Source organism: Enhydra lutris, unplaced genomic scaffold, assembly GCF_002288905.1.
Source record: "Enhydra lutris kenyoni isolate GAN:26980312 unplaced genomic scaffold, ASM228890v2 scaffoldscaffold18, whole genome shotgun sequence".
Classification (NCBI taxonomy): Eukaryota; Metazoa; Chordata; class Mammalia; order Carnivora; family Mustelidae; genus Enhydra; species Enhydra lutris.
In genome coordinates this window covers 33,215,965-33,228,992 of record NW_019154102.1, presented here as the reverse complement: position 1 = coordinate 33,228,992, position 13,028 = coordinate 33,215,965, and the positions used below count along the sequence as shown (strand labels likewise).

At 46.2% G+C, this 13,028-nt stretch overlaps 1 protein-coding gene across 9 annotated transcripts in view; it reads left to right on the top strand.

Moving 5' to 3' along the window:
• LOC111147959 (TraB domain containing 2A) overlaps nucleotides 1-13,028 on the top strand; it is a 129,557-nt gene that overhangs the window by 10,854 nt on the left and 105,675 nt on the right. The window lies entirely within an intron of this gene.

Sequence of the window (13,028 nt, the reverse complement as noted above, 5' to 3'; positions counted from 1 at the left end):
AAAAGTTCTTCATTTCTCATAAGACAAGTGCCACTTTATTAAAGTGCCATTGTTTAATTGGTTTGGTGAAATTTGTTGTTGTTAATATTCTAAAGTACATTAGATGCCTCTGGGGACCAATGGGAATTTTACGATATGAAATAAGTAGTTTTTTACTTTTTAAAAATGTTTAATTGAAATATAGTTGACATTTAATATTACATTAATTTCAGGTATACAATGTAGTGATTTGACAATGACATACATTATGAAATGTTCACCACAATAAGTATGGTGATCATATAAAGTTGTTACTATTATTGACTATATTGAAATAAGTATTCTTGTTTCGCAGATATTCTCAGTGGTTGGCCTTGGGAGGCTGGACCTCAGAATAAAAGTCAACCCTCTAGGCTTTAGCAGATCTCAGCAAGGCTGAACTGGGGCTGTTACTTAAAGAAGTTAAGGGCATTTAACAGCCTAAAAAATAGTGTTTCTGAGTTGATAAAAAATTTTTAGGGTATTTAATTTACCTTGCTAAGATTTTGTATTAATAAACACTCAAGTGCTAAAATATAGTATTTGTTTGGCACATTGAGATTTATAGACAAATTAAGGGACCAATAATTGCCCCATCGATCTCTTGGGGGAGTTTTCTTGCATTATTTTGGAAACCTCTTGTCAATATTCTAATGTTTTCAATGTCTACATTTAATACAATGTTTTCTAAAAGGCAAATGCTTAGATTTAAAGGCTCACTGATTTTAACCTTACAAGCTTGAAATCTGAGAATTTCTGCCTGAGCTAAGCCTTTTATCATACTTCCAATTGGGAAGGGAAAAGGCTTGGAAGTAAAATATTATCTTAAGGTATCCTTGTCTGTTTGTTTTTTGGTTTTTGGTTTTTTTTTTTTAAGATTTTATTTACTTGACAGAGAGAGATCACAAGGAGGCAGAGAGGCAGGCAGAGAGAGGGGGAAGCAGGCTCCTTGCTGAGCAGAGAGCCCGATACAGGGCTTGATCCCAGGACCCTGAGATCATGACCTGATCTGAAGGCAGAGGCTTAACCCACTGAGCCACCCAGGTGCCCCTCTTTGTTGTTGTTGTTGTTGTTGTTGTTGTTGTTTTAAAAGATTTTTTATTTTATTTATTTGACAGACAGAGATCACAAGTAGGCAGAGAGAGAGAAGAAAGCAGGCTCCCTGCTGAGCAGAGAGCCCGATGCGGGGCTCGATCCCAGGACCCTGGGATCATGACCTGAGCCGAAGGCAGAGGCCTTTAACCCACTGAGCCACCCAGGCACCCCTGTTGTTGTTGTTTTTTTAAAAGCTTTATTTATTTATTTGGGAGAGAGAGCGTGCACAAGTGGGAGGGGTGGAAGGGGAGAGAATCTCAAGCAGACTCTGCACTGAGCAGGTAGCAGGTCACAGGATTTGATTCCATGACCCATGAGATCATGACCTGAGCTGAAGCCAAGAGTCGGACGCTTAACTGACTATACCACCCAGGTGCCCCAAGCAAGGTATCATTGAAAGGTGTGTGGCACCAACTCTTAAGATAATAAATATATTTAAGAAACATTTTAGAGCAATATAGTTATATACTAGAGTGTCATTTGATTTCATAACACCTTCTTAAGTTTCAAATAGGTATTTAATATTTATAAACTAATTTTTTTTAATAAGACCTTGAGGCTAAGCTAGCGAGTTTAGAGTTGTTTAAATTTAGGAAGGACAATTATATGATGTTTCTGAGACTCTTTTTGGGGTGTAATTTCCTATGGTTTCACTTGTAAACAGTAAAATACAACCTTAGCAAACAGGTCAATGACATTTAACATATATATCTATAACCATATAACCACTACTTGGATCGATTTATTGAAGATTTCCATCACCCCAGAAAGTTAGTATAAAGTTTTCTTGCACCATAACTATACAGAAAAGTGCACATGACGAATTTTCACAAACATAGCCATGTTTTCAATGTCAGCTTTTGGGACCAGAAACAGAACAGCACCAGTCCCCCAGAAGCCCCTTGACTCCCCCATCTACCCCACACTCCCCAACCAAGGATAACCCCTCTCTTGCAAATCTTTGAGCATAAATTAGTTTGAATGTTTTAGAATTTCACATAAATGGAATTACCCCATCTGCTTCCTTTAGAGGATTAGGCTGCTTTTGCTTAGCATTCCCCTTGTGATTCACCACGTTGCTGTGTGTAGTTGTCCATCGTTCATTCTCGCTGCTGTGTGGCATTGAAGAATCCCATCAGAGGCTTTGGGGTGGTGGCTGATGGAGTCTCCCTTCTAAGTAAGTCCAGAGAATCGTAAGATCATCTGCATTCATTTTGATAGAAGATGAGCCTAACTCATTCCCTTGGGTCCTTTTCTTTTGCCCTTTTGAGGAGTGGTTGGTTCCTTCTGTTCTCTGTAACTCTGCAGAAGGATGTCAGTGGGGGCCTGACTATGCACTGAGACAGGGAGATGGCCAGGCCCTGAAGGCTCCTGTTCTACAGGGAAGAGGCAGAGGAAAGCCCGTGTCTTCCTTGAAGCCGGGGCAGGCTGCCTGGGAGGAGTCCCGTTCCCTATACTCCAGGGCTTCCCACCCTCCTCTTGGATTAGTAAGGAGGAGGCAGCTGGAGACTGAGGCACAGCTGGAGCTGGAACGCTGTGCTGGCTGTGGGAGAAGCAGTGGACCCCGAGGCAGATGTACAGGGGTTAGAATTCCTGCGCCATCACCAGCGTAGGACTTTGAGTTGTTCCCTTAACTCCTCTGAACTTTGTTGTCTCATCTTTTTTTTTTTTTTTTAAGATTTTATTTATTTGACAGGCAGAGATCACAAGTAGGCAGAGAGGCAGGCAGAGAGAGAGGGGAAAGAAGGCTCCCTGCTGAGCAGAGAGCCCGATGCGGGGCTCAATCCCAGGACCCTGAGATCATGACCTGAGCCGAAGGCAGAGGCTTAACCCACTGAGCCACCCAGGCGCCCCATGTTGTCTCATCTTTAAATGGGGGTAATGATGCTTGTCCTACCATCCTGTTGTCGGAAGCAAATAAAACAGTAAATTGGAAAACACTTCATAAGTACTCTATAGATATAAGGGGAAGAGAACTAACATATAGTGTCTTCTGTGAATCAGGCCTTTAATCTTCAGAATTTCACAAGATGGGCACCATCACCCCTTTTTTATAGATGAGAAAACTGAAGCTTGCTGAGCATAAGAACACTGCCCATGACTGCATAACCAGCAGATGGAGGAATTTGGGTTTGATTCCAGATGTATTAAAGGTCATGGTGACTTTGAGTCTTTAGCAGCTGTGGTGGTCAGTGTGAGACCTTGGAGGTTTGAGTTGCAGTGGAAGATTCTGGACTTCTGTTGTCTAATTCGCTAGCCACTTGCCACATGCGGGTTTTCAGCACTTGAAATGTTGCTAGTGTGCCTTGGCAAATGAATTTTAAATTTTAGTTGGTTTGAATTAAAATTTAAAAACCGATAATTGGTCCAATTATTGAGAAACTTTTAAGTTGTTTGGAACAACTTGGGCATGAGAACTCTTTTCTCAACTATAAATATTATGAAATTGACCTGCAAATCCAATGTCTCAGATGAAAATTTAGTATCCAAATTCAGATGTCAGACAAGTGGAAAATATATAACTGATTTTGAAAACTAAATATGAAAAAAGAATGAATGACTTTTTTTACTGATTACGTGTTGAGATGATAATGCTTTGGATGTATTGGGTTAAAAATGTATCATTAAATTTAATTTCACCTGTTTCTTTTTTTCTTTTTTAATGCTTCTGCTAGAAAACTTTGATCTAGATTGTTTTAGGTGCGTGTGCCTGAGATGGGTCCACATGGAGTCCATGTTGCCTGTGATGCGTCTCCTCCCTGTACCCTTTGCCCCGTGTGCCTAGTCAGGGCTGGACTCTGGGGAGCCTCTAAAGGTCGGTGGCTGCCCCTTCTGGTGTAACTGGCCAGGGTCAGCTTTTCTTCATTCGCTTGTGATGCTTTGTTTTTAGCATTGCATTACACATACACACTCTCTCACATGCACCACAGTCACGCACCACACACATGTTCGCATCTTGCACTCAGGCAGTGGACGCACCACACGCACACACGCACTGCACGTACGCATTGCACACCACACGCACACACACTGCACGTACCACGCACGTACTGCACGTACCACACACACTACACATACCAGGCCCGCACCGCACGCATGCACTGCACATACATGTACACACTATGAGCACATGCATGCCCTCCTGTCTTTGCAATTCCCGTTTTGTGCTGTGGATCTGTTTGCCTCTTACTGTGTCTCAGCATCTGGATTTAAAGATTTCCTTAATGAGTTTGATTATCATGTTGATGATGATTTTGTTAATTTCTGCATCAGTGTGGGCAGAACTGACATTTTTCCTCCTGTTAAGCTCAGTAATCCAGGAACATGCTATCCTTTCTATTCACCTGATTGTATTTTAGTCTTTTTTCTTATTTTGTAGAATTCTTGATCTAGACTTTGCTCAAGTCATACGTTTATTCCTTGTTTTTAATAAAAATCGTGCTGGTGTACAGATTCTCTTCTCAATATGTTTTCTATCTGGTAACTGATTTTTATGTATTAATTTAACCACTGAGTTGCAGTTGTGTATTTTAGCAATGGTAGTTGATCCTCTTTCATAGTGACCAGATATATCATTGACAAATAATTATTTTGTCTTCATCTTTCCTCAGTTTGTCTCATTTCTTCTTGCTCTTGTGTGCTGGTTAGGATACCTAGAACAGCATTAAGTAGTAGTGGTAACAAAGGGCACTCTTTTCCCCAACTTGAATGAGAATGGCCTTATTATTTCACCATCAAATACAACACTGGTAGTTGATTAATCTTTCTGATGTGAATGAAACGTCCTTGAATTTCTGTTTTACTAGGAATTTTAAAAAAAGATTTTTAAAAATTTATTTGTCAGAGAGAGTGAGAGCACACTGAGCAGGGAGCCCAACACAGCTCAATCACAGGACCCCAGGATCATGACTTGAGCTGAAGGTAGATGGATACCCGACTAAGCCACCCAGGTGTCCCTGTTTTCCTAGGAATTTTATCAGAAGTTGTTGTTAGTGGAAGCAATTGTTGAGTTTTATTAAGATCTTTTTTTGGTCTCTATTGTGATTTTTTTTTTAATTGAGTTGTAATCAACATGTAACATCGGTTTCAGATGTACATCATTATTTGATGTTTATACACGTTGTGAAATGATCACCACAGTAAGTCTAGTTAACATCTGTCACCGAACATAATTAACAAAACTTCTTTTCTAGTGATGAGGACTTTTAAGATCTCTTCTTTTAGCAACTTTCAGTGATGTCTTGATCTTGTGGCTTTCTTTGTCCCCCTCTCTGTAAACTTTTCAGTATTAAACTATCCCTGCCCTGCTGACCCTGAACTTCAAAACCTAGGGTGTGAGTTCACAAAGAATTACCCCTGTAGCCACCCGTTCCTATATTCATTTAGTCAACACATGCATTGAATTCCTGCTGAGCGTGGTGCTACGTAAAAAAAGGATCAGCTGTAATCTGGTGGTTGCTCCCCAGAACTCGGGGTCTTTATGATGCAGGTGATCAGGTTTTCCAGGACAGGATTCTTCACCGTTTTCCTAGGGACTTAGCACCATGGCCCGCACTTGGTAGATGCTCAGTTAGCTTCTGCGTGGTAAATGATTGGAGGCCTCTCTCTGTTCTAGATCCCTCATGATTCCGCTATTTTCCCTACTTCTGTCTCTCCCTTCATGTCTCCCCTACTTCCTGAAAGCTAATTGTTCTCTCAACTCTCTGGATTTGGCATGAGGGAAAGGATGCTTACTGTCTGGGGATTTGATCTTGCCATCTCAGAACAGATGCCATGTTTCCTGCTCGAGGATGGAGTCAGGTTATAACGCCTGTTCTTTCACTCCAAGTTCCTCTCTGCTTGGTGCTGTTAGCTGCAGTTCCCTCCCTTCCCAGCTGCACTGGTGGGTCCCAATTAAAGACTTAAAAAGAGTTCCCTAGAGAAATGATCTTCCTATATGCCATTTCCACGGTCACACATCATCAGATATGTGCGCACAAGCTCCAGGCATGGGGCGCTGTCTGTTTGTTTCCTCTGAGGGGCTGACCAGAACAAATCTGGCTGAATGTAAGGTTCTCCTGCCCACTTCCCAGTGATGGACTGGATGTCATGGTGGGGTGGGGTGGGAATTTGGAACAGCCTTGGTCTTCTCAGCATTGGAGTCTGTCCTTTAGGACACAGTCACATCTAGGTTTGGTGTTTGAGTCACGGAATCCAAAAGCTAACATGAATGAAGCCAGAAGGCCTGGAGTTGCCCTCTGCTTTCCACACATAAAGCCTGCATCTTTGGGCTTTCTGGATCCCGAGATACTGAAGTTAGTCAGATGTGAACATCGTGTGCCAACCCCAGAGCATTTTTAGATGATGCGTAAGGGTTCTCATGATCTGAATGGCTGTTCTGCAGAATCATTTCTGGTACTGTTTACTTTTGCCAATAGATGGCACTAACATATTTCATATTTGCCTTTTTACCTGTTACCTCGCTGTCCCTTCCGGCAGCAGGTGTCACTGCCAGTTCTGGCCCTCTGCCCTAACGACTCATTCTCTCTGCTGAAAAGCCATTTTCCCCCCGCAAACTAAAACCTTAAACAATGGTTTGGGCCCAGTGAATGTACCTTCTGAGTCTTATGAAAGAGTGCATTTCTTGAGTCATAGTTTTGGGATGTTGAGAAGATTTGGAATTTTCTTCTTCTTCTTTTTAAAAGATTTTATTTATTTGACACGGAGAGAGAGATCACAAGCAGGCAGAGCAGCAGGCAGAGAGGGGAAAGTAGGCTCCCTGCAGAGCAGAGAGCCCGATGCAGGGCTTGATCCCAGGACCCCAAGATCATGACCTGAGCTGAAAGCAGAGGCTTTAACCCACTGAGCCACCCAGGTGCCCCTGGATTTTTCTTCTTTAGAGCAAGTTCTCTTTAGATGGATCAGTTCCTGAATAGAAGATACCACTGGCTCAACGATGGGGCTCTGGTCCAGGCAGGGCAGAGTGGCGGAGGCGGTCCCTGGCAGGGTGGATTCCTAGAAAGATGCCATCTGTGTGTCTCCATCTCTGGCTATTAAGGGCCAGATGTAGGAGAGGTATGAGCTGGGGAGGGGCTGGCTGGTCTGAGAAAGCCTCCTGAGTACCTGAGGTCAGATTCTTAGGAGGGTGTGGACCTGTTAGGCCCAGGTTAGCCCAATCCTAGGAAAGCGTTGGGTGCCATGTTTTGTCCTTTGCAGGCATCTCCACAGGTCTCTGTTCCCTGAGAGAGGCCATGGTAAGAGTGCTAGTGGGTCAGCGAGCAGAGGCCCCTGGGGTCAGCTTCCTGTTGGAATAACCTGGGTGGATAGCTTGGGGGTCACAGTGAGACTGAGCAGACCTGGTCTCTCTAGTCTCCTGTTTCCTCCCATCCAAGTTCTAGCCAAGCCCAACCCTGCTTAGTTTCCAAGATCAGCGGAGACCCGTGACTTTAGGGTGGTAAGGATGTAGACTCCCATTTTCTAAATCCAGTTCTGCTTCTGAGTGCTGCCACCTGTCGGATTCACAGGTCTGACTTGCTGAGTAGTTGCTGCTCCCTAGTCATAAATTCCATAAAAGCAGATGGTCTTATCTTTGAAGTTGATCATATACTGATGGATGACTTTTTCACGTTTTCCGTAATGGAAATGGAATGTGCTTGAAGGTGGTGATCTTGACATTTTGTTTTTCCTGGGTAGGTTTGGCTTAAAATAAAGGCCTAGACAAAAAATATATGTGCTCTTGGGGCGCCTGGGTGGCTCAGTTGGTTAAGTGTCTGCCTTTGGCTCAGGTAATGATCTCAGGGTCCTGGGATCGAGCCCCCAGAGTCAGGCTCCCTGCTCAGCAGGGAGTCTGCTACTCCCTCTCTATCTGCCCTGCCTCCCAACTTGTATGCATGTGTGCTCTCTCTCTCAAAGAAATAAATAAAATCTTAAAAATATATATTATATATAATATATATGTTACATATATATAGCTTATATATATATAAGCTCCCTGAAAGGGAAGTGGTTTCTAAAATATGGGCAGATTTGTTTGTGAGCATAAACACTCTTTGACAGTGACCTCTTCAGGGCCTGTACGTTTTCCCTTGTGCCGGGAACCCTTCCTCATGCTGTTCCTCAGGCTGGCTGATTAAGCTTACACATTATTTCTTCCATGAAGAATCCCAAGGCCAGACTCTGCTGTTCTGAGTGTCCCTTGTAGAAGCCTCCGCCAGAGCCCTGATGACTGTCTTTCTCAGAGGTGCAGCCTTTTCTTTTTCTTTCTTTCTTTCTTTTTTTTTTTTTAAGATTATTTGTTTGTTTATTTGAGAGAGAGCACAAGCAGTGGGAGGAGCAAAGGGAGAGGGAGAAGCAGACTCCCCGCTGAGCAGGGAGCCTGACGAAGATGACAATGAAGACCATGGAAGGCTCCAACCCAGGACCCTGGGATCATGACCTGAACCGAAGGAGATGGGTGACCAACTGAGCCAGCAGGCGCCCCTCAGAGGTGCAAGCTTCTTGAAGTCTGGGCCACACTCCGACGGTCCTTGCGCCCTGGCTCCTAGCATGGTGTCTGGCGCGCAAGAGGCGCTCGTGAGTGTTACGGGATGATGGACAGGCCACTGTGGAATGTGTGTCCCTGAGGCCCGTGGGTGACAGTGGGCTCAGCGATACCTTGGCCAAAATGGGACACAACATGAGTGTGTGCCCATTACTTCGAGGAGTTGAATACAACCTTTCTCACTGTGTAAAGACCAGCAGGTTAAAATACACAGTATGTGCAGTGTTTTCGCTTTATTTCACTCTTCTGCTTTTTTACATTCTTTCCTGCCATTGCTCTGTGATCCTGTGTGTTCTTCTGATGGCGGGGTGGCGTGCTGCGGTAAGTGTGCATGCCCTAGGAGCCCGTGGCATGTTGCCCCTGAGTCAACCTTGGGCCTGCTTTGCACACACAGCATCAACATAGCCCTTGTGACGGACACGGTCTTCAGACATGGGAAGTCCAGGCTGGGCCATCAGGCCACCCAGCGAGGTCTTCCATGGCATTTCTGCATCTTGGCCTTCCCTTGACTTTCTTATTTTTGGACCAGAAGTGGGAAATGGAATCAACTGTGTACCTCATGGCTGGCTGTGATTTTTCACGAGCTTCCAGACAGAGACTTGAACTCTGTGTTTCCCCCTGGGGACAGGCCTGCTCAGGATTTGAGTCGTCTCCTTTTATTTTTTAATGACTGGTCTTTATTTGGGACACATTTCTTCAGCACTCAGCATGGGCTAGGTGCTCTGTTTCTCATTTTGGGGACTCAAGAGACAAAGCTGGTGGTGATCCTGCCATCCCCCAGCTCTGGGCTGCCTCTCTAAAGTCCAAAGTGAAGTTTAAAAAAGGAGGTATTTTTATACCCTTGCACGGATACACCATGTGCTGCTGCTGGCTCTTCTGGCTCTGGCCCCATTCTGTTCCCTTTGGGGTCATAAGAGAAGCACTTCGAAGGATGGTGCAGTCTTGTTTCTGCCCCATGTCCCTGCCTCCTACCTGGTGAACTAGGCTGGGAGCAGAGCCCTTTGACACCACAGCAGCCAGTTCTTTCATGGTGGGTCAGCTCCAGGACATCCCTAGACTCTAGGAATAACTCTCAGCATTATTATAACTCTGTGGGAGGGATAGGAGAGTGTGAGCCTTCTGTCTCTTGTCCACAGTCCACCTCCCAAGCAGGGGGGCTGAGGCAGAGTCTACCCTTCTTGGAGGAGTTGGGGGAAGGAAAGTGGAAGGAGCCGGGTGGGACTGGACCAGCTTTTCCCTCAGGCCTTGCAAGGAGCCAGAGTCTCAGCAGGGTGACGTACTCTGTGTGGCCCAGTGATGGAGCGAGGCTGCCCTGGACTCTGGAGGGGGACATTGGTGGCATTGTATAATGTCACACCTTGGGCATCATGGCACTTCTCTGCTTCTCCACTGTCCCTCCTGACCCATTCTTGTGCTGCCCTTCCTCCCTACACTTTTCCATGAGGATTTTCCTTTCCCTTCATGGTCATTCAGGCCTTCAAAGGGAGCGAGTGGGGCTTTGGTGCCAGCCTCAGCAAAAGCTGTGGAATCACAAAATGTGGATGACAACATGAGAGACCTGAGCGGTCGCCCTGCCCCATGCCTGGGGGCCCTGACTCCATTCCAAGCAGGTCTCTGCTCTTGGCAGGTACGTTGGGTAGGCGAGGTTGCTTATCACTGAACAGAATATCCTCGAGCGGTGCTGTTGGTTGATTTCTTGGGGTGGAGATGCTCTGTGCTTTCTGGGGCTTCAGTGGGGCCCCCAGTTGGCCCGGGACCAGACAGCCATGTTTGCATTTGCAGTGGTCATGGTCATAGGCTGGACGCTGTCTGACAAGACTGCTGATGTTGTAGACTCAGCCCAGGCCCAGAACTGATTCTGAGATGCTATAGGATCAAAAGTCCTACAGTGCTAGGCAGAGGGAACATGTTTGTAGACATTTGAGACAATCTGTGACTTAACCCAAGCTCAGGGGCCTGATACCTGCCTGTGCCCTTCCCGACCCTCCCTCCACTCCCCTACTGCTCACACCTCCCTTCCTGGATTCGAACTTCCAAGGTCCTTGTCGGTTCCTCCTTTTGGACTCCTGTTCTTGTCACCTTGCCCAAATTCTGCAACTCTACTCTGGGTTTTTGTTACGGACTGAGTTGTGTCTCTCTGACCCCCATTCATATTTTGAAGCCCTAACCCCAGGTACCTCAGAATGTGGCTGTATTTGGAGACTGGGTCTTTAAAGAGGTAATTAAGTTAAAATGAGATCACCGGGGTGGACTCTAACTCTGTATGACTGGTGTTCTTTTTTTTTCTTTTTTTTTTAAAGATTTTATTTATTTATTTGTCAGAGAGAGAGAGGGAGAGAGAGCAAGCACAGGCAGGCAGAATGGCAGGCAGAGGCAGAGGGAGAAGCGGGCTCCCTGATGAGCAAGGAGCCCGATGTGGGACTCGATCCCAGGATGCTGGGCTCATGACCTGAGCCGAAGGCAGCTGCTTAACCAACTGAGCCACCCAGGCGTCCCTGACTGGTGTTCTTTTAAGAAGAGGGCATTGGGACACAGACACACACAGAGTGAGGACCATGTGAAGACACAGGGAGAAGACAGTGGTCTACAAGGCATGAGAGAGGCGTCAGGAGAAATGAATCTCATGACACCTTGATCGCTGATTTCCGGACTTTAGAACTGAGAAAAAATATATTTCTGTTGTTTAAGTCACCCAGTCTGTGGCACTCTGTTATGGCAGCCCCAGCAAACTAATGCAGTTCCTCCTGTCTGGGCTTTCCACTTCACCTCCTAGGAATAGACCAGAAAGGCAAGAAGAAAACTCCAGTCTTGTGCTACCAGGATCCATTTACTGATCCTCTCTTCTTCTGTTTATTTCCTTCTGTCTTTCTCCTTGTCCTCTCTCTCTCTCTCTTTTTAGATTTTTTTTTAATTTGTCAGAGAGAGAGAGAGCACAAGCAGGGGGAGCGGCAGGCAGAGGGAGAGGCAGGCTCCCCACTGAGCAAGGAACCCAGTGCAGGACTCAATCTAGGACTCTGGGATCATGACCTGAACTGAAAGCAGACACTTAACTGACTGAGCCACCCAGGCATCCCTGTCCTCTGTTTCTCTTTTCTACCTTTGAGGTAAGAATACCTGCATTCTGGACTGTCACACCCCACCACAGAGCAGGGAAAGCGGGGGAAAGGAGGAGGGTTGGGAGAAGTGAAGAATGTGTGAGGGAAAAGGGAGGGCCAGAACCACAACCCTAAAGGAGGAGCTGACAAGAACCTTGGAGGGAGGGAGAAACAGTCTCAAACAGACTCTGGGCTGAGTGTGGAGCCCATCGCAGGGCTCGATCCCATGACCCTGAGCCCATAACCCCGAGCCAAAACCAAGAGTCAGATGCCCCCCAGGCTACTTTAATACTGAGCTGGGTTTTCAAGGGCAGGCTGGGATTGAGACAGGCAGAGGAAATGAGGGAGGTAGTTCAAACGGGCCAACAGTGCAGGCAAACCTGGGGACAAGCATGCCAGGCTGGCCAGATGGTGGCAGGCTGGGCGGGCTCCATGAGCATTTGTGTAGGGTGGGATGGAGGGCGATGCTGCAGAGGGTTTGAGTGTGAGGCTGGGGAATCTCCGTGCACACGGAGCGGTTTTTGGGGTACAGTGGGAGCTCCGAGAGCAGGGTTGCTGGTCAGTGCCTCTGGCAGCCGAGCGTGGGCTGGATGGGGCTGCCACCCTGGTCACTACTGCAGGCTCTGGAGTCAGCCTCTCAGCTAAAAGCTTCGGCCATGTTAGTCCAGGCCCCAGGGCCAGCAAGGGAGAACTGCGGGACTGGGAACTGGGCTCTCTGTGGACTGGAGTTTGTCCTTCAAGGGAAACCTGCCAGAGAGCTGATAGTAGATATTGGATACAAAATAAGAAACATCCAGGAGTGGGCTGGACTCCAGAGGTAGTGCAGTGTGTAGCCATTGAGATGACCTGCTTGCCATTTAGGCCTAATGAGCCCCAGTAACAGCTAACATGTGGCTAAGTGGGTGTGCTTGGCTTTATTGTGCTTTTATTTATTTATTTATTTTAAACGATTTTATTTATTTATTTCACAGAGGTCACAAGCAGGCAGAGAGAGAGAGAGGAGGAAGCAGGCTCCCTACCGAGCAGAGAGCCCGATGTGGGGCTCGATCCCAGGACCCTGGGATCATGACCTGAGCTGAAGGCAGAGGCTTTAACCCCCTGAGCCACCCAGGCGCCCCTATTGTGCCTTTAATTCGGTTCTTCATAGGATTCTTCATCGTCTGTTGTTCCTGAAGCTTGTTTGTCTTGTCAGAACTTGAAAAAATGTAAAGGAAAATTACCTTTCAGGGCAATAGAAGTTGAAAAAGGAGATTTCTGGGGAGGGGCTGAGATGGTCTGGAAGTGCTTAGCAGAGGTAGTAA